Source organism: Martes martes (assembly GCF_963455335.1).
Source record: "Martes martes genome assembly, chromosome: 1".
In the NCBI taxonomy this organism is placed as follows: domain Eukaryota; kingdom Metazoa; phylum Chordata; class Mammalia; order Carnivora; family Mustelidae; genus Martes; species Martes martes.
The window spans coordinates 2,221,884-2,249,008 of NC_137888.1; the positions used below are offsets into that span (position 1 = coordinate 2,221,884).

The 27,125-nt window shown below is 57.9% G+C and overlaps 1 protein-coding gene across 2 annotated transcripts in view; it reads right to left on the bottom strand.

Moving 5' to 3' along the window:
* Positions 1-27,125, bottom strand: part of AGPAT3 (1-acylglycerol-3-phosphate O-acyltransferase 3) — a 79,938-nt gene that overhangs the window by 39,505 nt on the left and 13,308 nt on the right. Inside the window, exon 1 of one of the 2 annotated variants that reach the window (XM_080797395.1) lies at positions 4,219-4,267. The exons of the other annotated variant lie outside the window; for it this stretch is intronic. The gene's annotated coding sequence lies outside the window, so the exon portion shown is untranslated. Of the gene's footprint in view, positions 1-4,218; positions 4,268-27,125 lie in introns of those variants that run through there. 2 annotated transcript variants of the gene reach the window in all.

The window sequence follows — 27,125 nt, forward strand, 5'->3', positions numbered from 1 at the left end:
CACCTGCCAGGGACTGAAGCTCTGAGCCCAAGTTCACGTGCTGGAACCTGATCCCCGAGTGACGAGTGACGGCATTAGGAGGCAGGGCCTCTGGAGGTGGTCAGAGGTCACGAGAGGGGAGCCCCTACGCTGGGACCAGTGTCCTTAGGGAAGAGGCCCCAAGAGCGCCCTTCCCCCTTGTCAGGACCCAGCGAGAAGCCACCAGCTGTGAGGCAGGAGGGGGCTCCCTGACCCCGAATCTGCCGGCACCTTGATCCTGGTCTCCCGGCCCCACGAAGCGTTAAGAACTCCATGCGCGTTGTCGCCAGGAGTGGGATTCTGCCAGGGGGCTCCAGCGTTAGGTGTCACTGTTTGCTTTGTACCCAGAGTCTGCCAGCGTGGCGGGTCATGGCACAGATCACTGTGTAGCAGCTGGAAGAGGACAGGGACTTGCCACTGCCCAGGTCTACAGCGGCTGGTGCCCTACCCCTAGGGCCTCTGCTGGGCACCCCGACACCCACAGCCACGGCAAGTGTGGCTCCGGCCCCTCCCTGCTTCAGCAGCCCCACTCGGGACGCTGAGATACAGCAGGGAACTGGGGAAAGAAACCTAACGTCCTTTATTTTTTAAAACAAGTCGGGTTAATCTTATAATCTGTACAAGAGATTATCACGGCCCGGCCCAGTCTGCCAAGCCCAGCAGCGCCCACCACCTAGTCCTTCTACGGGCCCCACACCTGGACTGACACAAAATGTGCCCACAGATGCCGTCTGACACGAACACACCAGCTGTGGACATGCGGACTGGGGCACAGCGCAAGGACCCTGGCGGTCTCGCCTGACCCCCACCACGCTCCATCACGGCCACCTCCACCGGCGCGGAGCTCAGGGTCTCTCTGGGGAGTGCCCTGACGGGGCCAGCTCTCCTCACCCACCTCGCCAGGACACAAGATGATCAGGAACCTTCTCTCGGGCACCAGACACGTTCCTGCTGACCTGTGCTTAGAAGACGCCCTCACGGACCTGTGCACCAGACACAGCCCACGTACGGCTCCGTGGTCTCCGCCGCTGGGGCTGACGTGCAAGGCTTCCAGCTGCCTCCTGACCAGGGGCCTCAGCCCATGCCGGCGTTGGCGGGTCTGACGCACCGGCCTGTGAAGACGTCCGGGAGATGGCACCTGGCCCTCTTGTCCCCTCCCAGGGCTGCTGGTCGCCACCATCCCCGGAGCCCTCAGTGGTCCTGCGCCCACCCCTCCTTCCTGGGACTGGCCTGCGGGGCGCCCGTGCTCTGACCCTCCTGCCGAGGGTCTGGGGGGCTGCGGTTGCCCACGCCGGCGGGCACGCCTGTCTGACGCTGGGGTTTCGGATCGAGAAGCCACATTCTGCAGGAGGTCGGTGACAAATCTTACTCTGCACCCCGTCTCTTGACCCTGGATTCCTCTCTCCACCCCCGAACCCCCACCAGAGAGGGTAATGAGGGGCCACCATGAGCCCCTCAACCCCGGCCAGCGTCGTGTCATGGCGGCAGCTGTGCCTGGCTTGGACACCCCAACAGCCTCCCCGACGGGGTTGTTCTGAACGGCTCCGGAGACCAGCGTCATCTGGAGAGAAGTGCGGCTCCAGCTGCCGTGTGCCCGGCCGGGTGTCAGACCTCTCTCGGGACCCTGACCTCAACGGGGCGTTCATACCGCTCTGTGGAGTCCCCGGGCAGCTGCCCCGCTGGCCATCGGAGGGTTGGATCTCTCCCAGGCACGGGACACCGCTCGGGGCTCCGGCTGTGTTGCAATGTTGGGGACGCGGGCTCAGGCGGACGGCCCGCCAAGGCCCAGTGGTTCTCAACGGCCAGAGGCTGTCTCCTTCTTGCCCCTTTGGCTCCCCTCAGCAGCAGGACACCTGCACCAGCTCCCAGTTCCCGGCGGGGGCTGGCCGTGGGGCCCGGTCTACCCCTCCCCACCCACGGAACCCCTGGCCCCAGCCCTCTCGGGGGCTGTGGTCCGTTCCAGGGCCCTGGGGCTCTCTGCGGCAGTCTGGCCTCACTCTGTTGCTTTGGTTTCCCCGGGAGGTGTCCGACGGCCACCAGCTGAGTGTCTGGGCGCCCGCGTCCTCACTAACGCACCCCCCTCCTGGGACCCCGGGGGCCACCCTCCAGCAGCAGCGCATTTGGGAATAGACGGGTGTTTGCACTCAGGCTCACTTGGGGCCAGCGCTGGGGTCGCTGTACAGACGAGCCGTGGAGGTGTCCCTGCGAAACAGGGAGCTCGAAGGGCTTGTTCCTGACGGCCTCAGGCTGACTCCTCTGGACACGCTGGCAAGTACAAGCAGCCGGCAGTCGGATTGCGGAGGGGAAGGGACAGCGTCAGGAGGGAAGGAACAGAAGGTGTCGAGGCTCTGCTCCTAGTCCCCGGGCGCCGGGAGCGCTCACTCAGCAGACAGGCCGGAGCTGGGGGCCAGGGGCGCTGCCGGGCGGAGCGTGGGCCAGGTGACACGGACAACAGCTCCTCCATCGAGGGGACCCCAGGGCAGACGTGCGCTGACCGCCACAGGCTGACCCAGCACCCCCGGGTCCCTGCTCTGCGGCCTCCGCCCCTGGCTTCCCAAGGACCCGCCCGCGCACTGCTCCGCGGCCCCCGCCCACACCGGGAGCAGGTGGCAATGGTCCTTGAACGTCCGATTGCGAAATGGACAGATCAATGGAAGGGAGCAGGCAACTTAATTCAGGAGCAAATGTTTCTGTCTCCTGCCTCCTGTGCCTGGCCAGGTCCTGGGCCAGAGCCTCTGCACCCCGGGCCAGGCTGTCCATCCGCCCGCCCCCCCCTCGCATGCCACTGCTGGCCGAGCTACGGGCCGGCTCCTGACACACCCACCTGGTCCCAGTCCATTTCCCCTCGCAGAGACTCACCCCAGGCAGACCACAGACACCGCTTCCCTCCTGAACGTCCGGGTACTTCTCTTGCAGCAAAGCCCTCCCCACCACCACCTAAGAGCTCACTGTCCCCGTTTGTCTCCGTGCACATCTGGTCCCTGTGCTGGTGGTGCCCGTCCCCTGACAGACGGCAGCAGAGCCCAGCCTCAGGCATCCCCAATAGAGTCGTGCCCCTGGCCGTCCCCCCAGAGCCAAATGTGCCCCCCCCAGAGCCACGTGTGCCCCCCCCAGAGCCGCGGGCTCCTGTCCTACACGTGGGAACCTGTTGCTTAAAGAAACAGCTTGCCCAGCCGAGGAAAGCAGGACTCATAGCTGATCAGCCCTCTATCCATCGGGAGCACGTAAGAATTCTCCCGATCTCACAACCAGCGGAGGGGGGAGTGACGACACAATGGGAGTCGAAGGCTAGTCCTCCTTGGGCCGACCGGGGGCGGGGACGTGAGCTGCGCCGGGACTTAACACATTCTCGTAGCTGCATTAACTTAATGATGTATTTAACCCAATGTGACCAAAACAGCATCCTTTCACCGTGCGGCATTAACAAGGTGAGCCTGGAGGTCTCTGTTGGTGAAGTGTCTGCTGTGTGTGGGGTGATGGTCCCGGGATCCTGGGATCAAGTCCCATATCAGGGTCCCTGCTCAGCAGAGAGCCTGGTTCTCCCCCTCCCCCTGCCACTCCCCTGCTTGTGCTGTCTCTCTCTCTCTCTCTCTCTCTCTCTCTCTCAAATAAATAAATAAATAAAATCTTAAAGAAAAAAACAGGCGCAGAGGACCCGCTCATGCTGCTTTTCCCGTAGGTCCGTGGACACCGGGCACCAACTCCCACTGCCCGACGAAGCCGCTCCCTTCCAAGGCCTCAACAGCCGTGTGTGGCCGTGGCCTCGGACATTGGACCCCCTGGACCATCGGGCTCTGCCAAAGGTTACTCAGGTGACTCAGGCAGACGACAGCCTCGGCCCCGAGCGGGGAGACCGAACAGACCCAGAACGTACAGATTCCGGCGAGGAGTTCCGAGCCCCGGAGACGGCCCTAGGGCAGGTCCAAACACCATCTTGTTTACCCAGAGGCTTCGCCTTCGCTTTGGGGCACAGGGTGGGGATGCACGAGGCACGAGGGCTCTCCTGCAGGCGGAGCGAAGGTGGGGGCTCCCTGGGAAGTGACCCCGCCCTGGCCTGCTCTCCCGGGAGCGCAGACGGTGCAGGCTGGCAGACGGTGGGGCCCCACGCGCCCAGCCCGGCCCGCAGCTGCGCGGGGCCTCCCGCTCACCCGCGAAGGCGGAAGGTTCTGCTGGAGAGACAGCGGCACGCCCTGCCCTTACCTGGGGGTTCCCTGGGCCAGGCGAGCCGGGCAGTCCCTTGAAAGCAACCGAGGGCACAGGACCTGCTGGCTTTTATCCTGCCCTCAGCTCCTCCCCGTCCGAGCGGCGAGGAGGCGGGCTCTCCGGAGGTGTCCTTTTCACCCTTGACCTAAACCCTCTGCAACCAGGAGGTAGAAACGACCAGCAGTGTGGCCCGGGGCCACCGCCGCCCACGTCCAGCCGCACCGTCCCGGTGGAGGCTGGTGAGCGACGGGGAAACAGCCCTGGCGGAGACGGAGGTGGTGGCTCTTCTCCTCTTTATTTCCACAGAGGCTGAAAGCCAGGACCCGACACAGCCCTCTGCCCTGAGAAACATTAACGCAAGTCACCACTGGTAGAGCCACCCCTGTGTGTGGGGCAGAGGGTGGCAGGAGACCCAGGGAGACGGGACAGGATGCGCCTTCTAACACACTCGGGTCGGAGGTTCTAGAATACAGGCCTGTCCGCAACACGGTGGGAAGCGGGGGCTGCCCACCCTCGCCTCTGTACCAACAGGACAGACGTCCTCTCAGGCAGGCCACTGCCACCCAAGCAGGGACGGTCCCAGTCCCCTGTGACCGGAGCAGCAGTGTCCGGCCTGGGAGACGAAAGCCACTAGGAAGTGGCCCGGACATGCCCTTCTCCTTCCTGCCTGGAATGCAGACGAAAGGGCCGGGGGGAAGCAGCCTTCCTGAGACCAGCAAGCCGTGGTCAGAGGGACAGAAGCTGCAGGCAGAGGAGGAGGTCAGAGGGAGCCCGGCCCCTGAGGTCCACGGAGCTGCTGCCCGGCCTAACCCCAGGCTTGCTGGTAACGGGAGAGAACCGGCTCCTCACAGACACGGAACCCTGCGGCACGTGTGTCCTGCATCAGCGAAAACTGTTCTGAGCTGTGTAGCCCCCACCCCGGTCCACGAACACAGATGCACCCGGTCCCAGGTCGCGTCCTCGGCAGCAGGAGGATGAGGTTCACCCTGGAACAGGTCCCAAAGGGGAGCTTCTGTCCACAGACAGCCTAGGGCGCTGCACCCCATCCCTCCTCGAAGCTCCCGTGCTCTCCTGGCCCCTTGTCTCCTTGCGCCAGTGGATGGCCACGGGGCTGCCTCTCGGGAACGCACTCCTGCATGCTGGGAGGCCGAGCGGGGCGTCCCTCCCGGAGCAGGGCCCGGCTCAGAGGACCCTGCGTCCCGAGCCATGGGCCACGCTGACAAGGGACAGGCTCCTCCACGCACAGCCCCCGAGGGCCGCACTCACCCTCCCGCACCCCTGCTGGTCACACCAGAGCCCCCGCAGCCCCTTCCCCCATAGAGGGCTCTGCCTCCAGGACAGAGCGCTTAGTGACGCCTTATAACACCCTCTGCGGCACGGCTGTGTGCTCTTACTTTGGAAGGTCACACAGAAACCAACACGCCCCACACCCATGCACCTACCACAGAGCTGAGACACTTGCCAAACCGCTTCTGATCTTTGTGCCTGAAGAAAGCTTTGTGTGCGTGTCTGTAGGTGTGCACGTGAGTGGTGGGTGTGAGTGTGTACACAGGTGTGCACGTGTGTGGGTGCACACGTCTGAGTATGTACACATACATGTGTGTCTCCGTGTGCACGTATGTGGTGTGTGCTGTGTGTACGCATGTGTCCACATACCTGTGCACCTGTCTCCATGTGCACACACGTGGGTTCACCGTGTGTAGTGTGCACATGTGAGCACAGGAGTGTGTCACGTGTGATTGTGGGTGTGTGGCATGTGTGCCGTGGGCACATCCAGGAGGCACAGGGAGTGGGCGTGGCAGCTCCCCTTCCTCCTGGACCGTCCCCGGAGCTCAGGACATCCCGGAGCTCCTGGCGGCACCTCTGAAGCCGGGGCCACCCCCATGTCCGTCTGTCCACAGGAAAGGGGGCTCCGGCACAGCCTCCTGCCTTTGGCCTCAGGTCACACAGTGTCCAACTGACCCCAGCCTGCAGGGACACATGCCACCTACCCGTGCCCATCACCCCGAGCCTTTTGCCAGGCTGCAGCTGTCCATAGCATGTCATGGGGAGGTTAAGCCTAAACACCCCACTGGCCACAGCGGCCCCTATGTGCGAGTGAATCTGGGCCGGCAGCGTGGCCGCTCACTGCCGCGGAAACGCAGCCGTGTGCCCATCGGGCTCACACGTACCCACCTGCCAGGCTCCCCCACCTCGGCCTCCCACTCCTCCTCCTCTCCCTGTCTTCCCAGCACCAGATGTGCACACGACCCAGCCTCGGCCGTCCCTCCTCCAGCCGCTAGGACCTGTCAACTATGCCGTGCTGGGCAGTCGGGCGCTGGCACGCCCACTGTGGCCCCCGCAGATCGGCCCCTCCATGGTCCCTGCAGCTGGGGGCACCCCCAGGAGTCCAAGGATGACAGTCCTGATTCCTTCCACATGCACGTGCGTGCGCCACACACATCACACACATGCCTCCCGCACACGCCCAGTCACACGCGCAGGCACGTACCTGCACTCAGACCACGGCCGTCCCCTGCAATCCACCAGGCTCTCACCGCACCGGGAAGATCGAGGAAATTTGTTCACACCCATCGCCTCCCCGACCACCTGCTATAACACAGCCCTCATGTGTGTCGGGGTCACGGCCCCCACGGCCTCTGTCCTCCACAGACCCTGAGGTCCGTGGCCGTCACCTCTGCCCAGAGGGGCGCCTGGCACGTGGCAGACCCTCCACCCAAGTCAGCTGTTTATTAAATGAGACCCACGCTACCCGATGGCAGGACGGGGTGGCCTGCCCTCTCCCCAGCCACCTGGAGGCCCGACCTCCTGGGGTCACTTCCTGGGGGATCCTTGGCAAGTCCACGGCCATGGTGATCCAGGTCCCCTCGCCAACAGACCACATGAGACACCACGGCTCCAAACCCCGAGATCAATAGAAACTTTCCAGCAAAGTCTGTCTTCACTTCAAGCTCTCTGGGTCTTCAAAGCCTTAAGAGGCACAGTTCTTTATAAGCAGTTTGAGCTCCGCAAAAGCCAGCACACGCCACCGGCTGTGTGTCCTTACCACGTGCGGCACTGAGTCATCCGACAGAGAACTCCCCAGCGCTTCCGGGACGTCTTACCGGAACCAACAGTCAAAGCCTCCTGCCACCCGAGGGTCCCTCTCCCGCCGCTGAGGTCACCGCATTAAGGGGTTTAATTTAGAAAAGGGGAAATCTTCATCGACAGAATTTAGCGCAAGTAAAGAAGCCTACATTCTCCCATAAACCTTTACAAAACAGCGTCACAACCCAGGGAGATCTGAGTATCCTGCGCCCACACGTGCTGCGGGTTGGCCATGAGCTCCCTGTCCCCGCGGCGTGTCCTCCAGCACGCTCGTCCCATGTGCGGGCCCGGCCCACCCCGAAACTGGTGACACAGTGATGAACATGGCCCCGGAACACATAGCTCTGAGAAGGGGGTAGTAATTGCCGATCATCAACGGGACCACCATCATCCCCCGGTGTCTCGTGACCACTGAAAACAGCGGGTCGAGGGCAGGAATAAGGCTTCTGAACTGGCTCGTTGCCAAGACGAGGCCCAACGCATCTTCAAGTTCTTGGTGTCCCTGTGCCGGGGCCGGCCCGCCGCTCAGCCCGGGTCCTGTGCTCATGCGGGGGGAGCTTGTGCACGCGAGCGCTGAGCCGTCCACGGCACAGCTGCCCGCCGGGGGAAGGCTCCCTGTGCTCGGGGGTGCTAGTGGGGGGCGCAGTGAGAAGGCGATCGGCGTGGACTCAGCACACCCGCCGGGCCGTCTGCGGTCACAGCCACGTAACAGGATGTACACGTGTGGCCGTGCGTCCTGGGAGAGGCAGGCTCACCAGGGATGAGCGCCCAGGCAATGAGGGTCGGAAAACACCGTGGACCAAAGTCGTGGTTCTCAGGTCTGTACACAATTTAGGAAGAAAGCAGGGACACCGATGAGCCTGAGCGAGGCCAGCCACACATCCTGACGCAGCAAGGACATCATCGCAACAGCGGGAAGACAGAGCCAACCGATGCCAACTCAGTGGAATGCAGTACAGCGAGGGGCGAGGACGAGGGTGGTGGTGACCGCGGTGCGGGATGCCCATGCATCTCCGCGGTCATGACAAGGACGAACAGCAGGGGAGCCCAGCATCCGCGAGATGTGGAGACAGACGCGCCCAGACACTGAGTCACAGAAAAGACAGAAACTCAAGGCCACGGAAAGGAGGCCCAGACAAGCACCCGCACGAGAAGGCCGCGGTAACGAAACAAGAGGGTAAAGCGGGCTCGAGGTGGGAGGTCCCAGAGAGACGGGCAGGGGCTGTGCCCGAGCCACCAGGAAGGATGACCGCACACAAGGACAGGCAGGTAGCCGGGCACGAGGCAGCCGGGAGGTCGAAGCGTACCTTCCCGGCGCTCGGGTCAGCACCAACAAAACCAGAAACAAAACCAAACAGAAAACCCAGAAGAGTGAAAAACAGGGACCACAGACAAAAAGATGTGGGTTTTGTGCACATGCCCACATGTTATCTGTAACTCTTGACATACAACCCAAATAACAACAGTACTGACCCAGACACATGGAGACAGGAGGAGACCACCAGCTGGAGGGGACGGTCTTCACGCTGGCTTACGAAATCAAACCAGCCTCCGCTGCACGGCAGAGAGACGCCTCAGCCCAAGCAGTCCAGTGGGGCTGAGAACAACGAATCTGAATGCAAAACATTAAAATTGGATTCAAAATCGTAGTGCTGGACCGCAGACGGTCAGACCCAGTGAGATGAAACGAGACGAAGCAGGAGTATTTATGAAGCACGGAACTCAGATTCCTCACTAAGCTCGAACAGTCTCATCTCTGTGCACCAAGCACTTTCCACAAAGCAGAAGTCACAGGGGTGCGGAAGAACGAGTCCCAGCACGCTGATGCCAGGACACGCGGACCCGTCTCTTCCAGTCTGAGGAAGGACAGCAGTCGAGGGACCTGTGAGGCGGCAGGAGGCGGGTCTGAGGCTGCGGCACGGATCCTGACCTGGTGATGAGCGCCACACCTCCGCTCACCTGCCCACGGGGACACACACATATGGAGCAACAAAGAAATAATCGACAAATTCAAAATCGCATTTGAAGTGCAGACCATATTTGCTAGAAACTACTAACAAGATCAGGAAACATGGCCTTTCCCAGACAGGGGACCACCCTCCTCTCAGACGGTCCTCTCCAGGGTACATAGAGACCAAAACCACATGGTTTCTAAAAAGCACAATGAAACTGCCACCATACTTAGAAGAAAAGTGAGAAAAGTGATCACTTTAGGTATTTAAGTCTTTAGGAACAAAGGCATGAAAACAAGAGAACCAAGCTTCCAACTCGAAAAGCTAAAATAGAATTAGAAAGTCAGGAAGGAATTAGTAAAAGTAAAAGCAAACAGTGAGTTTAAAAATTGTAATGTAGAACTAAACTTGAAAGAAAATCAATAAAACAGTTAAGTCACCCAGAGCAATAAAAACTGAGAAAAAGCAGAACAAAAAACACATAAAATAAGAAAACAGGGAACAACCATCAAAAGAAAACATTTTTTTAAATCATGGAAATAGTTGCACATGTCTGTGCAAAGAAATCTGAAAGCCTAGATGAAATGGATATTTTCTAGAAGGAAAAATTTACAAAGAAAGTGACCACGAAAAAGACAGAAACTTTAAGCAGACCTATTTTTTTCTAAAGATTTATTTATTTATTTGAGAAAGAGAGAGAGAGAGGATGTAAGCAGGAAGGGTAGAGAGAGGGAGAATCCCCAGCAGACTCCCCACTAAGCGCAGAGCCCGAGATGCACTTGATCTCACGAGCCTAAGACCATGACCTGAGCTGAAACCAGGACTCAGACGCTTAACCCACGGAGCCACCCAAGCGCCCCAGAGCAGATCTATTTTTATAGAATGAAAAGAGATCTGTCGGTTACTTCTCACGAAAGATGCCAAACTCAGGTGATTTTGGAAGGGAATTCTACCAACCCTCTCAGGGCAGATTATCTTCATAATACTTAACCTTTTCCAGAACGTAGAGGAAGGTGGAAAAAGTCCAAGGGCCTCTTACGAAGACGGCACAGCACTGACTGCACATGGGAGAAGGAGCGCAGCAGAAGGACGCCTGTCCACGGTGATGGCTCCCATGTGTGTTGAGAGGACCCTGGGGTCCCCGAGCCTCCAGCAGGGGACATGGAAGTCCCCTGTCTTTCCAGGATGTCTCGAGGAGGCACAATTGTCTTTATATTTCAACCCAACAACACAGACTGAATTCGGAAGCAGGGGACTCCGGCTGCCTCCTCTGCTGCCACACATAAAAGAGACTCGTAAAAATACAAAACTGTGTCACTCTCCTCACCCCCTGGGTTCAGTTGTGGAAGACGTAGCTTTTCTTCATAAAAAAGATTATTTATGTTAATACGTAATCGGCTTATTGTCTCTATTTAAATGGACTATTAAATAAATATTTTTAAATGTTCTCGGGGTTCGTTTCTAAAGCAGCCTATACGGACAGTAGGATTTCTTGACCATGACACTGCTGAGATTCCAGAAGCCAGCCCGGGCACGGCAGGCTCTCCGCCAGCGTCCCCGCCCGCCCACTGCTTGCCAGGAACGATGCCCTGCACCCGCAGCTGTGCTAACCAAAAACATCTCCTGACGTGCCCAAGTGTCCCCTTGGTGGTGACAGGGGCAATCACCCCAGCTGAGACCCACAATAGATAGCACTCACGCAGATGCACAAAAATCTCTCTGCGGCCCTTGGTAAGTCAAAGGTGTAAAGAGAACAGAAGTTCGAGAACCACTGCCCTTTGCTTACGAATATGAGTCTAAAAATGGGTTAAAAAATTATTAGCAAACCAAATCTAATAGTGCGTTAAAAAGACAATACATCATGACCAAGTGGGGTTTGGTCCATGAATGCAAGGATGGTTTGATATCAGGAAATCTATCCATAAAATTCTATCTCTTCAACAAGAATGGTAACAAAATTCAACCTCACTTCTGTACAAAAACACTCAATAAATAAGAGTCAATCTGAAATATCCTATGTACGCATCACGTGCTTCCCTGCACGCTGATACTCTCTCCACTCCAAAGCCAGCACCTGACGCAGTGGAGAAACACGTAGCAGCATCCCAGCCAATGCCAGGAACGCAACGAGTGGCCGTGACTTCCTGGGCCAGGTGCGTGGATGTGGACAGGATGCTCACTACGGACACACAGCAGCAAACCAGTTCTCGCCACAACAACACGAAAGCACAGAAACCATTGTGACCAAATCTGGTTTAGACCAGGACTTAGGAACGGCTCGCTCTAGAAAACCAGGGGCTCTAACTATTGACAATAAGAAGGAAAGGAAGAAACAACGTGAGTATTCCATGAGCTGGGACATGCTTCTGGGCCCTGGCACCCTTGCTTCCACATCTGGGGCTGGAGAGGGAAGCCGGGCCACCCAGCCTTGGTGCCTGAGTGTCTGTGGGCACGCCTCCTGAGTTCGGTTCACGTGGAGGTGAGCAGGAGAGGCGCTCAGGCAATGCCGGGAACCACGCCTGAGAAGGTGGCTTGCGTGACCCCCGGGCCACAGGTGACACTTCTCCTGGGCACCCTGTCCTCTATCCTTCTGTCTCAACTAGAAGCCGTAGGGTAAAGCTGAACCACTGGCCAGACCTGCCGGTGTTCCCAGACTGCTGTTCTATTCGGCAAGGAGCAGGAACGGCCCGGCAGAGAGTGCCCCCCAACACGGCGGCCGGGCAGCCAGCAGAGTCATCCGGAAGCCCCAGCCCCATTCGGTCTGTGTGCACTGCCCTTCCCACGCGGGAAGGAACGCAGCTCCACTAATGAACACCGTGAGCCCGTGTATACGTGCACGTGAGTGTGCACACCGTTCCTTACGTGTGTTCCACCAGGAGGAATACAGCATGGAATGTTCCAGAAAACAGACACCTGCTCCGTGGAAAGGGAATCGCCCAGGTCACTGTCGATCTACAGCCTCTCCCGTCATCTTTGCAACTTACACACAGCACCAGCCACAACGGACACGGAGCGCCTGGGCCAAAGCTATGGGCGGTGGGGTCTACGGTCAAGGGGCTGGGGGGTGTGGACACTGCAGAGCTCCGAGGCCCATCGTCCCCCTCCACGGACCCCCGGCCAGCCCCTCGACACGGGAACGAGCACTACGAGGCTTCTGGAGCTGCGCACACACACCTCCAGTCTGGAAAGCTCTGGCTCTAATACGCGGATAATGGGGTGACTGTGCTCAGAAATGGTAACGCAGACATTCCGTGCAGCGTGTGGGCGCGTGTGCAGGTCCGTGTACACGCGTGCTCCTGAACCTGCATGAACAAGGAAGTCTTCGAAATGAAGCCAAGCCGTGCGGCGTAAAAACTTCCGGACCAAGTTACAATCATCGGCGCAGATGCAGGTTATGACATAGAAACATGTTTTTGAAAACTCTGCGCGTAGGTATGTCTTTATGTGTATTTTTACCAGTTCTGGAAAGATCAACAACCGCCAGGAAAAAGAGAGGGCATCTTGATTATGTCTTACGTTCGGTTCTGTGTTCCATTTTCACGAGCGTGCGTTATTTTATAATTAAAATCAAAATGTTAAGGAAAAAAAATTATCTTGTTTGCTTGTTAAATTCTAACCTTTTGCCCCTGCGGTGGTAACAACGGTGGACCCAATTACCCTGAGCACTGATAAGATTTGTTTTTTCAGGAGAAAAGCTTCCCTTACAGGAGAGCTGCCTTCCCGAGACACAACCTGGCCGGGCAAAGTCTGGGCCCTTTGCTTGGCCCCTCATACCTCGGCAGGGTCCAGAGAACTCCTCGCGCAGCAGGAACCACACCCTGAGCCCCAGGGCCTGGAGCCGCAGGGCCCTGTCCTCCCACGCCGCTGGCTTTCGTGGACAGCCGTGTGCGGGCTCAGCCGTGTGCGGGCTCAGCCATGTGCGGGCTCAGCCAGGAAGGCACCTCCCCGCCTTACCGCCTTGGGTGAGGTTCACAGGACACACGGGCCACAGCAGGTTGGAGGGACCGGTGAGGCCCTTCGCCCTCTCTGGGGCACCCGTCGCGCTCCCCGGCGGACCGGCGCCCCGCGGTGGCCTGCCATCTGCAGCCCCGGCTCTGGGCACATCGGTGGCCTTTACTCCTCAGGTCTCCGATGACAAGCAAGTGACGCGCCTGCCTCCCTGTGTTTACTGGTATCGGGACAGCGTTTCGAGGGGCCGGTCAAGTCACAAGTGAATGCGATGCCTTATTTCGACCCTGAGGGTTGTCAGTGCGGATGGGGGCACGGGGGTCGCCCTTACACGCCGCCTGGACTGCCTGCCCGGTTTCGCTCGGCCCTTCCTGTCTGTGGAACTTAAGAACCCAACAGAAAAACGGAGGGAGGGAAAATCGCATAAGAAGAAAGCAGAGAGGGAGACAACCCATGAGAGACTCTCAGTCACAGGAGACAAACAGGGTCGCTGGGGGGGCGGGGGGGGCGATGGGGTGACTGGGGGACGGGCTTTCAGGAGGGCGCGCGATGGGACGAGAAGCGGGTGTTGTACGCAGCTGGTGACTCCCTGACCTCCACCCCTGAAACTTAAAAAAAGACCAAACCAAGTGGTACCGCCGTACGGGTACAGCAGCCAAAGGACTCCGTGGTGGGAACGTTAATTGAGTCCTCCGGGACGCTCGGTCATAAATCAGATCCGGGAAGGGCCCCGCAGCTATGACCGGACCTGCAAAGCACCGTGCTGCCGGCCCGCCTCTCCTGCTCCCCTTCCTTCTGCCGGCCCTCAAGAGCGACTTTGCAGTCCCCATCCCCAGAAATGAGGGAGATCAAACCGATTTCCATCTCCGACCTCCCCAAATTCCATGTTGCCAGGAGAGGCCTGGCTGATGGCCCGTGACCCTTGGCCACTGTCCCCCAGCAACAAACCATCATCAGGGACACACGCCTGCCGTGCACGAGGCACCGCGCTTCCCAGACCAAAAGGCTCCGGGCTGCACGTGGGGGTCCCGCACCACTGGCCGGAGCCCCGAAGAGGGAGAGAAGCTCCGAGGCCTGAGCGCGCACCGGGAGCGGCTCAGGAGGTCACGGTGTGGTTTGGTTTTCTTCTGCGGACACCAGGAGCTCGCAACAATTTCGCAGTCAGACCACAAGCAGCGTTAGCAAATCAATGGCAAGTCACCAAAGGCAAATGACCTTTTGTCGATTTGGAGGGAGCGCTGGGGACGAGCCACTCAGAGCAGCGGTTAGCGGTGTGCCCTGTCTAGAGCGGCGCTGAGCCCAGAGGGGACCATCGAGGAGTACGTCACTCCACGGAGAGCATCGACAAAGTGACTTGAGTTCAACGCCAGAAGTGAGGCCCCAGTCGGCATGTGCTGTAGCATCTGTATTTTGTACGAGCCGCGACTCCCGGCGTGGAAAGTCTGAGGCCCATCAGCCCCGCTCCATCAGCCCCGCTCAAACCCTAAAGGTTGTTTTTACCAAACGGTGGCCGTCAGCACACTGTTTGCTGTCATTACCACTCAGGAGGCTAAACTCCCCGCCTGCAATGTCTGGGCCTCGTCTCTGCAGAAAGTTCTCGCAAAGACAGCGGAGGCCCTGTGCTCACGGCTCAACTAATAGGGAACCGGACACTCGTCACCCAGCGGCGGTGGAGCCCAGGAAGGAGTGAGGGCACAGGAGGGAACCCGAGAGGAGGGTCCCCACGAGCTGGGAGTTGGGACACGAAGGATGGGACAGAGGCCCGGGTCGCCAAAGGCCACCCTGAGGCTCTGTCCTCAGACCCAGACGAACCAGCGCCCACCAGACTGGGTGCTCTCCACCAACGCCGCTGGTTATCACTGGGGCTGCTTATCCTGGGGGAAGGCCCACGGGAGCAGACCGGCCCATGCAAACATGGGCTCCCCTCCCGGCAAACATGCTTCCTGGCCTCCAGGTCCCCCGCCCACCCCTGGACGTCGAAGCCGCACGACCACCCCCCGTCTCCTGACAAACAGACTCCTGGCCTCTCAGGTCTGCTACCAAAGTCCAGGTCTGGCTCTGCGAGAGACAGCGGCTGCTATGCCCCAATGGAAGGTCCTGGGCCGGGCCCTCCGCGGGGCCCCGTTTCTCACTCCGTTCAGCCCTCCCAGGAAAGAAGAGAAGGGGAAAGCCCATTACCAGGTCACCAAAATCACTGGATTTGGGACAAACAGAGACTTGTCACAGGAAACCTTTAAGGTATATGCCTCCTCGAAAAAATCAGCCGATGATGCAGTGAGGCCCGCCTGGGACCCCCAAGGTTCCCCCGGCGCCACCGAGGCCAGACCTGCAGGTGTGTGCTCGCAGGTGGATGCCCACGTCTGTCAGCAAGAGCTCCAGACCCCCGGTGGACCCACTCCAGCGCTACTGTAGGGAACAGGGTCAGCACACCCTCACACACATGTGTGCACACACGTACCCACATGCACACATGTACACACACACATGCACACACACCCCCCCGCACCTCCGTCTCCTGACTCACCCAGGCCCAGGGTAGCAGAGCCAGCAGGACAATCGTCCACACGGTCTCCAAGGTGAAGGTCTACAAGTGAGAGGCACAAACATGACTCCTTACGCAGGACGGGAAACCCCCCGCCGGCCAGAGCACCTGCCGTGGGCGCCGCACGGAACGGAGCGCACCCAGAGCAGCCGAGGGCCGCGCGAGCGCACGGCACGGACTCAGGCCCAACCAGGAATGCGGCCTATTCGGGGCCTCTCGAGGGCCGGTTCTCCCTCCCCACTGCCCGGGATGGAGGCCCAACAGACGGCTCGGGAATGGGCAAACCCACAGGGACCCAGAGGTCACACGCCGGGAAAGACCAAAGCAATTTCCCCGTCCCCTGCGGGTGCGGGGACAGCCGAAGGTGGCCGCCACCGTGGAGTGGAGCAGAACAGCCTCCAGCCCCCCCCCCACGCGGAGCCCCACTCGTGGCACCCCTGCCGACCCCACGGGCGCAGCCCCTCTCTGGCCCCACACTGGCCCGGGACCCACAAAGCGAAAAGGACAGGCTCACGGGCTAATCCTGGCTCTTGTTTCCATTGGTTTTAAACCGTGGCAAAACCTACAAAAATTCGGCTTCTTCACCATGTCTAAGTGTCCAGGTCAGTGGCGCTCGGTACGTCCACTGTCCCCAGCGTCCACGTGCAGGGCTCCTTCCACCTCCCCGGATAGGAGCTCTGCCCCCAGGAAACGCGGACACCCCCTCCCCAGCCGCCCCACCGTGTCCCTGGGGCTCTCAGCGCTCCGGGGACGGCGTGTCAGTGCACGGACGCAGGCTTCGTGCTCCCGTGTCTGGTTCCCGTCACTGAGCATGACATCGTCAAGGCTCATCTGCGCTACAGCGTGGGTCAGAACGTCGTTCCCAAGGCTGAACACCATTGCACTCTGTGCGGAGACCACACGTCTCCTGTAGACCTTACAGCTTCACACTCAGGTCTGTGATCCACTTTGAGTTAATTTTTCCATATGGGATGAAGGAGGGTACAGACTCATTTTTGCACTTGGGGGTCCCAGGGTCCTGGCTCCGCCCCCATTGGGTCACGTTGGCACTTCCGTTGGAAATCAGCAGACTAAGAAGGTGTGGGTTTGCTTCTGGAGTCTTCTCTGTCCCGCTGATCTTTGGGTGTACGGTTCGGCCAGTTCCACGATGTCCGTATCGCTCGAGCAGGAGGGAAAGTCTGCTTCTCCCTTTCCCTCTGCCCCTCCCATGCCCACTTGTGCTCACGCATGCACACTCTCTCAAATAAATAAATAATGTTTTGAAAAATAAACTATGTTTTATATTTAATGCAAATAGCACTTTTATTGAATCTTTTTGATCTGACAACCTCCGACAAAATGTCTCTTTTTTGGAGTTTTCAGGTCATTCGCATTTGATGAGACCGTCAGTACGGTTGGGTTTAAATCCATCATCTTTCTATGTCCTATCCGAATTTCTTGGCTTCATTTTTTTCTTTTTTCTGTCTTCTGGACTCGTGGTGTTTCAAACAACTCAATTTGACCTTTACTACAGCTTGTCACCAGCCCTCCCCGCTGTCTTGTAGGGGCTGTCCCAGGGTTTACAGCAAACCCTCACTCCATCACTGCCTACCTTCCAATAATATTTTAACACTTCACGTTCATTTGAAGACCTTTATAACAGTTTCCATTTTGTTCCTCCTAGACTTTGCGCTACATTGTTGCAGACCTTTTTGCTTCCACTTACGTTGCAAACTCTACAAATGTCATTATTATCTGCAAACGGTAAATCATCTGTTTGTTTTTTAACACGAGGGGACACATGGCTTTTCTACTTGTCTGCACTTCTGCGCTCCGTTCCTTCCCGTCCAGATTTCTGGCTCCTCCCTGAAGAAGGCCCTTCACAGTCCCAGGGAGAGTCCTCTGGAGAGACGTTCTTGCAGCTTTTAAACTCTGAAAAGTCTTTCTTTTGTCTCCACTTGGGATCAATATTCTGTTGTCTTTAGGGCCGTAGCTCGAAGATTCCTCTGCTCAGCACTGAAGGACGCTTCATCTTCTGGATCGCGCGGCTTCTGATGGGAAGCGAGCTCTCATTTTGTCTTCGTTCCTCTGCGCGTTGGAGGGTTTCGCCTCTGGCTCTTCTAAGATTTTTCTACTGTTAAAATTTCCAGAAACTTGATTACGATGTGCCCTTGTGCGGTTTTCTTCCCGTTTCTTCTGCCTGGAGTTTGCTGATCTTCATAGAAATGAGCTTTCATCAGATGCGGAGAATTCTAGCTACTATTTTCTTCAAATATCTCCCACCACACACACCTCTTCTCTGAATTCAACTTCATATGCGCTTCCACCCCAAATGGTTCCCCCCGCCCCACTCTGTTCCTTTTTTCCATCCCGCTGTTTTCCGGGTTTCACTGTAGGAAGCTTCTAGGGTTATCTCTTCACAAATACCGATCTTGTCTCTACAAAGCCTGACCGAGTCTGAAGCCCGTCCCGTGCGTCTTCTGGAAGACTCGGTGGGTCTTTCCCAAACCTCCCGCTTTCTCCTTGTTCATGTTTTTCCCGGGTCACCGACACACGGTATGTTTCTGTAACTGACATTTCACCCCCTCGCCTGCTGATCCACCGTCTGGACAGACGCGGCCCCACCGGGATCTCTTTCTCATTGTTGGTTTCTCTCCCCTCCAGGGTTCCACTGTCCCCCTTGCAGGGCAAGTGATTTTTGATCGGCTCCAGGCGTCGCAAACTCGCTGTTGTCAGAGCCCATTTTTGCTGCGGTCGTCCTGGTGAGGCTTTTCTCAGGGATGTAGTTCACTCACTCAGAACCAGTTGGACGCTTCAAGGCTGGCCGTCAGCTTTGTCAGCTGGGTCCCAAGCAGGCTGCGTCCAGGGCGAAGGCAATGAGTTCAGAGGACTCCACCCCATGCCCTTTGGACTGTGAGGTCTCCCCACATGTCTGGTGAGAACACAGACTTCATTCCCAGCCCTGGGTCAACCACAAGAACCTACTCACTCCAGCGCCTTCTGCCCTCATCTTGGCGGTACCCGCACACACAAGCACGGCCCAGCACTCACCCAAAGATCAGGAGGACCCCCCTGAGGTCCCCTCTAGAGCCCTGTCCCCACGCCATCCCCTCAACTCCACTGTTTCCCCCACAAACTCTAGCCTCGGTGCAAACCCTTTGACGCCAAATTGTCTCCAGCTGGTCCTGGGCTCCCGCTCCCTGTGCTCAGCTGGACACTGTGGGCAAGAGTTCGGGAGGCCAGGGGCCACCCTCGCAGGGACAGCTGCCCCGTGCCCAGCTGTGCAGCCTCTGACACCTACAGCCTTGCACGCCTGTTGGATTTCCTGCTGTTTCACGCAGGATCTGAAACCCAGTCCGTGTCTCCCCATTGTGGCTACAAGTCGGGGATGAAACCTTGTAATCTTTTTTTTGGAAACCTTGTATTTTTAATTCAGTTTCCCACTGATCCCGAGTGCATGACTCTGCTGGACTTAAACGGCGTATCCCATCGGAGCCGCACGGAGCTGTACATCAGCCTAAAGCAGGGCTTCGGTCACCAGGACGGGCCCGACTACCACGCAGCTCACTACAGCCAGCCCTTGCAAAGAACAAAAGCATTTACCTCTCTCTGGTCTCAGCTCTCTCCCTCTCAGTGGAAGCATCTCATCGGAAGCCGGTCCGCTATTTCAGAAGGAACGCTGGGATTGCGCGCTGCTGGGAACCGGGGACGGCGAGCCTGCGGCCGATTAGCCTGACGAGAAGCCCGGGCCTGAAAACACCTGGACCCACTCAAGGCCCTTCTCCTCAATCCACGATCGCTTCCCGATTTATTCAGTGAGGTCAGGGGCAGCGCTGACGTCCTGTCCCGAGTAGCTCACCACCCAAGGTCACCTTCCTCCTGACGCCGCGCTAGGGCTGAGGCAGGAGACGCTCCAGAGGCCGGGAGGTGCCTGAGAAGTCTCCAGACCAGCGGCTGAAGCTCCGGGATGTGAGGCAGGTGGGGCGCTGCTCCGCGTGGGGGGACGCGGGGGGCGCGGGAGCCGCAGCGAAGGGGAAGGCGTGTCTTGGGGCGCTGGCGGGGCCCTCGCTGCAGGGCCAGTGGGTCCCCCCTCCTCCTCACCCCTTCCCAGGGTTCCCAAAGCCAAGAGCCCAGTCCCGGACTCGTCAGAGGCGGGCAAGTCCTTCATCAGGCATGTGATTTGAAAATATTTTCTCCTAGTCCATGGGTCGTCTTTTTGCTTTCTTGATGGCGTCCTGTGAAGCACAAAGGTTTTTCATTTTGATCTTAAAAGCAGCCCCAGAAAAGACAGATCACCTTCAAGAAGAGGGAGCCTGGCGATGGTTTCTTAGCGTACAAAGGATGGCAAAGGCCGGTGCACAGATCCCCAACGTGCAACAAGTGCCCCCCACGACCCGAGAAGCCCCCGGAGGAGCAGGGAAGCCTTTCAGGGTCACAAGAGCAGGAAGGATCGGACGGAAGGAGTCGCTAACACGTGCTTCGAGCAGGAGAAGTGTTCTCACGTGGAAAACCGGAGACGCGAAACGGAATAAAAAGCCAAGAAAGTGGCAAATACGTCTACAAACCTGAACCAAGAAGTAACACAGCAGAGTGTCTGATGAGGTTAAAAAGCACTAAACACATAACACGTGGGTCGGGAAGGGGCGCGAGCCAAGTCCCTGGACCAGCCCCGAGAGTAAAGAACGGCTTCACGTCGGATAACGGACAGCTACGGATGTTCTAATTTCCAGGAAAACCATCAAAAGCAGAGTCTAGGGTGCCTGGGTGGCTCAGTGGGTTAAGGCCTCTGCCTTCGGCTCGGGTCGTGGTCCCGGGGTCCTAGGATTGAGCCCCGCATCGGGCTCTCTGTTCATCGGGGAGCCGGCTTCCTCCTCTCTCTCTGCCTGCCTCTCTACCTCCTTGTGATCTCTGTCTGTCAGATAAGTAAATAAAATCTTTAAAAAAAAGGCAGAGTCTATAACTTCCAAACTGCTAGAGGGCATAAAAATGAAAAGATCAGTAATTACCTTACAAAAAAAAAAAACAAAAAAAGCAGGAGGGAGAAGGATGGGGGAAACACGGCACGGATAAAACAGTGAGGAAAACGCAAGGTCACAGGGGTGCCTGGGTGGCTCAGTGGGTTAAGCCTCTGCCTTCAGCTCCCGTCATGATCTCAGGGTCCTGGGATCGAGCCCCACATCGGGCTGTCTGCTCAGCAAGGAGCCTCTCCCCGCTCTCTCTGCCTGCCTCTCTGCCTACTTACAATCTCTGTGTGTCAAATAAAATAAAATCTTTTTTAAAAAATGCGAGGTGATAGACTGAAACTCTGTGCATCCGTAATGACGTTTAAAGGAGACTGGATAAAGGCTCCAGTTAAAAAAATGTTTTTTGATTGATCGTCAGACTTTGAAAAAACAAATGCCAAACTTCAATTTAAAAGAACTTTAATCATATGCTACTTCCGAGGCACATCTACGACACGAAGAGACAGAAAGGTTAAAAGCAGGAGAAGCGCGGCGGCACGTGCTACGCCGCGGTCGCTGGTCCCGCGTGTGATTTCAGAGCAGCGGTAAAGCCCAGAGCCTCACAGCGGGAAAGGTCACGTCATCGTCATCGTCATCGTAGCAGACTCTCCAGCCACGAGGAGGATACAATAATTCAGAAACTGTCTCGCTAATAACACAGCCCCCGAACACATACAGCGAGTGGGTGTCAGTGCAAGGGTAAGGTAAATCCGAGGAGGTGACGGGACCTGTTCTCCGACAGAGCAGGGACACCTAAGAAAGAAACCAACAAGGACAAGGACTCATACGCGTGTTCTGGGAAGGGCCAGACCAGAAACACCAAACGGCCCCTACCACAACCGCTCAACTCTGTCCCCAGGCAAAGCAGCCATGAACGACACGGAAACAAATGAGTGTCTCTGGGATCCCATAAAGCTTTATTTACAGAAACAGGTGGCGGGCGCCTGGGTGGCTCAGTTGGTTAAACACCTCCCTTCGGCTCAGGTCATGATCCCAAGGTCCTGGGATTGAGCCCCACATCGGGCTCCCTGCTCAGCACAAACCCTGCTTCTCCTTCTCCTTTGGCCCCTCCCCCCTGCTCCTGCTTGCTCGAATAAATAAAATCCTAAAAAAAAAAAAAGAAAGAAAGAAAAAGGAAAGAAGCAGGTGTCAAGCCAGATTCGGCCAATGGGCTTTGGTTTGCCAACCTGACATAGGTTTGAATACCAGGATGCATAAACTTTTTTTTTTTTAAGATTTTATTTATTTATTTGTCAGAGAGGGTGAGCACAGGCAGACAGAGAGGCAGGCAGAGGCAGAGGAAGAAGCAGGCTCCCTGCCGAGCAATGAGCCCGATGTGGGACTCGATCCCAGGACCCTGGGATCATGACCTGAGCCGAAGGCAGCCGCTTAACCAACTGAGCCACCCAGGCATCCCTGGGATGCATAAACTTTATGGACCTATACAGAACACACCCCCACCAATGGCAGAATGTCATCTTTTCAAGGACACAGAGGACATTTCCAAAACTGAACCAGATGCTGGGCCATAAAGCAAGTCTCAACAAATTTCCAAAGACAAGCACCAGTCAGAGCATAATCTTTGACCACAGTTCCCTGAAGCTAAAAATAATAATAATTTCATTTATTTTTTTAAAGATTTTACTTATTTATTTGACAGACGGAGATCACAAGTAGGCAGAGAGGCAGGCAGAGGGGAGGGGGGAAGCAGGCTCCCCGCTGAGCAGAGAGCCCGACGCGGGGCTAGATCCCAGGACCCTGAGATCATGACCTGAGCCGAAGGCAGAGGCTTAACCCACTGAGCCCCCAGGTGCCCCAAAATAATAATTTTAAAAGGCAACAAAAAGATGTTTGGGAAAATCTCCATATGTTTAGAAAAGCAAAACAGTTATCAATGGTGAAAAAAATTTACATATTTAAAAGTCCACTGAATGGAACAGTAACAAAGGATTTCCTGTCACAACTTATAAAGCCTTAAACAGTCCAGATCACTGATCATCATCATCATCATCATCATCAACATCATCGAGGGGTGACCCCTAAGTGCAGGGCACGAAATTTTAAGAGGCTGAAAACAAACGAGACAGAATACGACTCAAGAAGTTAGAGAAACAAAAAGCAAAGGAAAAAGGAAATAATTTAAAAAGCAGAAATTAATGAACTAAAAACTGTACAGAAAGCCAGGAAGTTGGCTCTTGGAAAGGATCGATGAAATTGACAGAGTTTTGACAAGAGGAACAAGACAGAGAAAGAGACGCATGAGTGATGGTGGGAAAAGAGCCCAGTCTGCGGGGTTTCTAAGACCGAGGGGGCTTGAGGAGCAGCTTTGGGGGAACAGACCAAGCTGAAAGGACCAAGTCCTGGGAAGAGTAATGGACAAGATGCTTAAGGAGACGCAGAAAACCCAAACAGCCACAGCCGGGACGGCGACCTCTGCACGCGGCGGGCGGCTGGGCGGCAGCTGCGGAATGGGACGACGCGTCTCCATCCCAACCAGTGGCACCAGACAGCAGCCGGCGAGCGTGGGAGAGACACGGGGCAGGACGTTAGTGATTCCGCAGGTGCCCGGCGGCTGGGGGCCTCTGCTCCTGGCGGGAGGCCACCCACCGGGGACGCTGGCACCCCTGTACCAGGTCTGGTGACCTGGGTTGTGAAGGGGCTGGGGGAGGGGACAGCAGTTGCGGGAACGAGACAGACGGCGCACACGGTCAGCGCAGCGTGGAGTCCACGGTCCAGGTGGGACCTCAGCCGGGGGCAGTGACTGCACAGGCCACGTGGCCACACAGGCTCGCTTAGACCCGGAAGCGCAGGTGCTTCTCCCAGAGGGGCAGGGAGAATGCAGCGGTGGCCGGAGGGGCCGGAGTCCCGCGTAATTGCTGACAAACGCCACTACCTACACCGCCTGCCCTCAAACGTTCCCATGATGGGGGGGGGGACAGGGCGGGGGAGGGGGAGGAGGGACAGAGGGGGTCACCGGCTGCTCTTGGGGCCTGGTCCCCAGCCCTGGAGACTATTTGCGGAGGTTTATGAAGGCTCTGATCAGGGTCACACATGCCTGGGGACGGTGGTGACCAACGGGTCAGAGGTGCCTATTCTAGGAGACAGAGCCAAAGGCTGCTAGGGAGAAGTCCCCAGGACCCAGCTGGCCCTCCTGGAGGCGGCTGGCAGAGACTCCAGAACCAGGCCGGCGGGGTCCCAGGGACCTCCGGCCGTCAGCTTGCGGTCTGCTGGCCATGCTGTCCTGGGGCCGTCTGCCCGGGGACACCCAGGACTCCTGGGTCCCAGCACCTGCAGGAGGCAGAGTCACTGGCCAGGAGGGAAGAAGAGACGACCTCCTTTGTGTCACGGCTGCCCAGTCCAGAGCAAGTCAGGGCTTCTCCCCACAGACCCCACCCCAGCGGGGGGCCGCCCGGCCCTTCACGCCTCTGGGGCCTTCGTGTGGGTGTGGCCCCTGGGGCCAGCGTCGGCCCCTGGCTGGCCCCACGGCCACTCAGCGTGTGCGCCCGTGGCACAGACACTCACGGTCCGAGCGACAAGGGAGAGCCTGTGTCCGGGGCCCGGGCCTGGGAAGCAGCGTGGCGGCCGGCCTGCCGTCCGCAAGGCCCCTAGGCTGGAAGCGACAGGAGGAGGTGGGGGCGGCTTCCCGCGTCCCAGCCGGAGCACGGGGCGGAGGCGGCCTGGACCACCGCACACCTGTGGCCGGAGAAACCCGCTGGCCCTCCGCGAAGGAGGTGCCCACACAGAACGTTCCAGGAGCGCAGCCGCCCACGAGATGCGCCCGGGAAGACGCGGTCTGCCTTGTCAACCCAGCGCAACCCCGGGGAGGCGTGGGGCTCCCACCCCGGCCTCTCTCAGGTGCACCTGCCACAGGCAAGCACGGCCCCCTCTGTCTCCCAGTGTAGACGTGCCCCAGCATTTCCACAGTGGAAGACAGACACAGCCTTTAAAATTCTGGGTGTGGACTCGCTCCACGGTCCCCATCTACACCGTACAGGAGGCGCTACAGGATACTTTACTAAGAAGAGCAAACCCACTGGGTGGTCGGTATCGGCCAGACCCCGCTGTGAGCATTTACCGTGGAACAGGCCCAGTTGCACGAGGACGCACGGGGTCCGGTGGGCAGACACACATGAGGCTCGCCCCCCTCGCTCTGGGGCTGCAGGTCTCCGAGACGAGGGACGGCCTGGGGTCCCGTGCCGCCCGCCCCCACCCCGTGAAGCCCCCGGGAACCAGGACCAGCGCCGTCAAGTGGGAACAGGACGTGCGTCGCAGAGGCAAGGCCCTTCAATTTCCTATTCTCCAGCGGCCCCATTAAAAAAGCCACAAGAAACAGGCAAAAATCATGTAGTCATAGTTTATTTAACCCAAATAGTCCAAAATAGTGTCATTTCAACCTCTGATGAATATAAAAGAACATGACGGAGACATTCTACATCCTTTTTTTGTACTAAGTCTTGGAGTGGATGCACCTTTCATGGTGACGACACATCAAAATCAGAGTGTGGGACGTGGCCCCGTGGGACGTGACCCCGCGGGACGTGGCCCCCATGGGACGTGGCCCCCGCGGGATGTGGCCCCCATGGGACGTGGCCTCAGGCAGCACGAGGTCAGATATGACGCACTCTTAGGACTATCTGCAGCCCACTTCCCTTGCCCACGTACGTGGTTTTTAGAAGCTTTTAGTTTCACTAGTTCTCTCGCTTCGACTGTATCTGTGATGAGTTCTTTCCTCCACTGGTTCATAGGCTCAGGGGGTTCAATTTTTATGTGTTTTCTTTTCCTAATCATTTCCTAATTTAAAAAAAAAAGCCAACGCATTCTTGGAAATACAATATAATCACAAGTTATGGAATGACATAAAATTATTAAACAATCCCAATTTACTTGTCCTTCTATAAAACTTGGGAGAAGAGAAAACCAATCTCTTACTGGAAATAAATGCGTAATAAATAACAAAGAATAAAGGACGAGTAATTGTCATCGGTCCCTTGTCAAGTTCCTCCTTTTCCTAAAACCTTTCCCGTTCAGGCCGGGCGTTCCGCTGCCACGCCTGGACCTTGCGAGGCGCCGCTGCCCAGGGAGCGTGTCCCCAGGGATGCGGCATTCGGTGACTTCGGTGGGAGGTGGGACGCAGGGAGGTGAACCGAGGCGGGATCCCCCGTGCACACCAGGCTCGGCCGTAGCCTATCTGACCCCGGAGGGTCCACGGCCCCCACCAGCACGGACGCCGCCACTCAGGGAGGAGGGACACGCGCTTTCCAGGATTACGCTCCCGCATGAGCTCAGGGGCTGGGGGCCACGCACAGCCCGCGCCAGCAGCGTGCGCCCGGCACGGCAGGTCTCGCCCAGAATGCGCCTCGCTGTACACGGCCGAACGGCTCCCTCCTAATCCCCCCAAATCCCGGCAGTAATCGGGGCTTTACAAGAGCTCCTGGCAAATAAAGATAGCTCACGCTTATGGGTGGAATCGTGTCCTCCCCGGATTCACACGCGGAAGGCCACCCCCCAGGGCCTCAGAAGGACCCACATCCGGAAACAGGGTCAGAGCAGACGTCGCGTGTGAAGATGAGGTCACCAGGGTGGGCCCTGATCTCAGGACACAGAGACACACTCGTGGGAAGGGCACCACGGGGACAGATGGGGAAGACAGTCGCCAGCGACGCAAGGACAGACGCCTGGACACAACCTCCCTCCCGGCCCCCAGAGGAAACCGACCCCACAAACGTCTTGGTTTTGGACTTTCAGCCTCCAGAACTGTGACCGAATACTGCTGTCAACTGAGCCACTCGGTTACACAGCCCTCAACAGACGAGCAGACCTACGGGACAAACCATCGCACTTACAAGCAGCCTCTCTCTCTCGTTTCCGTTCTCTCTCCCTGCGCGCCCACCACCACCCCACCAGCCCCGGAAGCAACCTTTCCAGCCGCGCACAGACAACACCCTGCTAAGTGTCACGCGGGTCACACCCAACACGTGTGGGTGGCCGCCGCCTGCTCCCCCGTGTCTGGACGTGAGGGAGGCCTGGTGCCTCTCGCTCCCACGGGCCCGCTGCCCCCTTCCCCGGTGCAGGTAGGAGCGGGAATTAAAGCCCCCGTGTTCCATAAACTGTCCTGCCCTCTGCTTGACTGCACATTTCGAAGTTCATCTTCAAAAGGCCACAGGCGTAGGTGTGACCCCCACACACCCACAATAAGCAAACTTGTGACGAAAGGGAACCATGCACACGGCGAGCAGGCTGCAGCCCCAGAGGCTTGGGGTCCACACGGCCCCGCAGCTCCCACCTGCACCCGAGAGGCAGCAGCAGAACCGCACGAGCACAGAGGGACAGGTGCCCTACCTGTCCGCTCCCGGCAGCCGTGCAGCTGCCCCACGGGAGCTCGTCCGCGAGCAG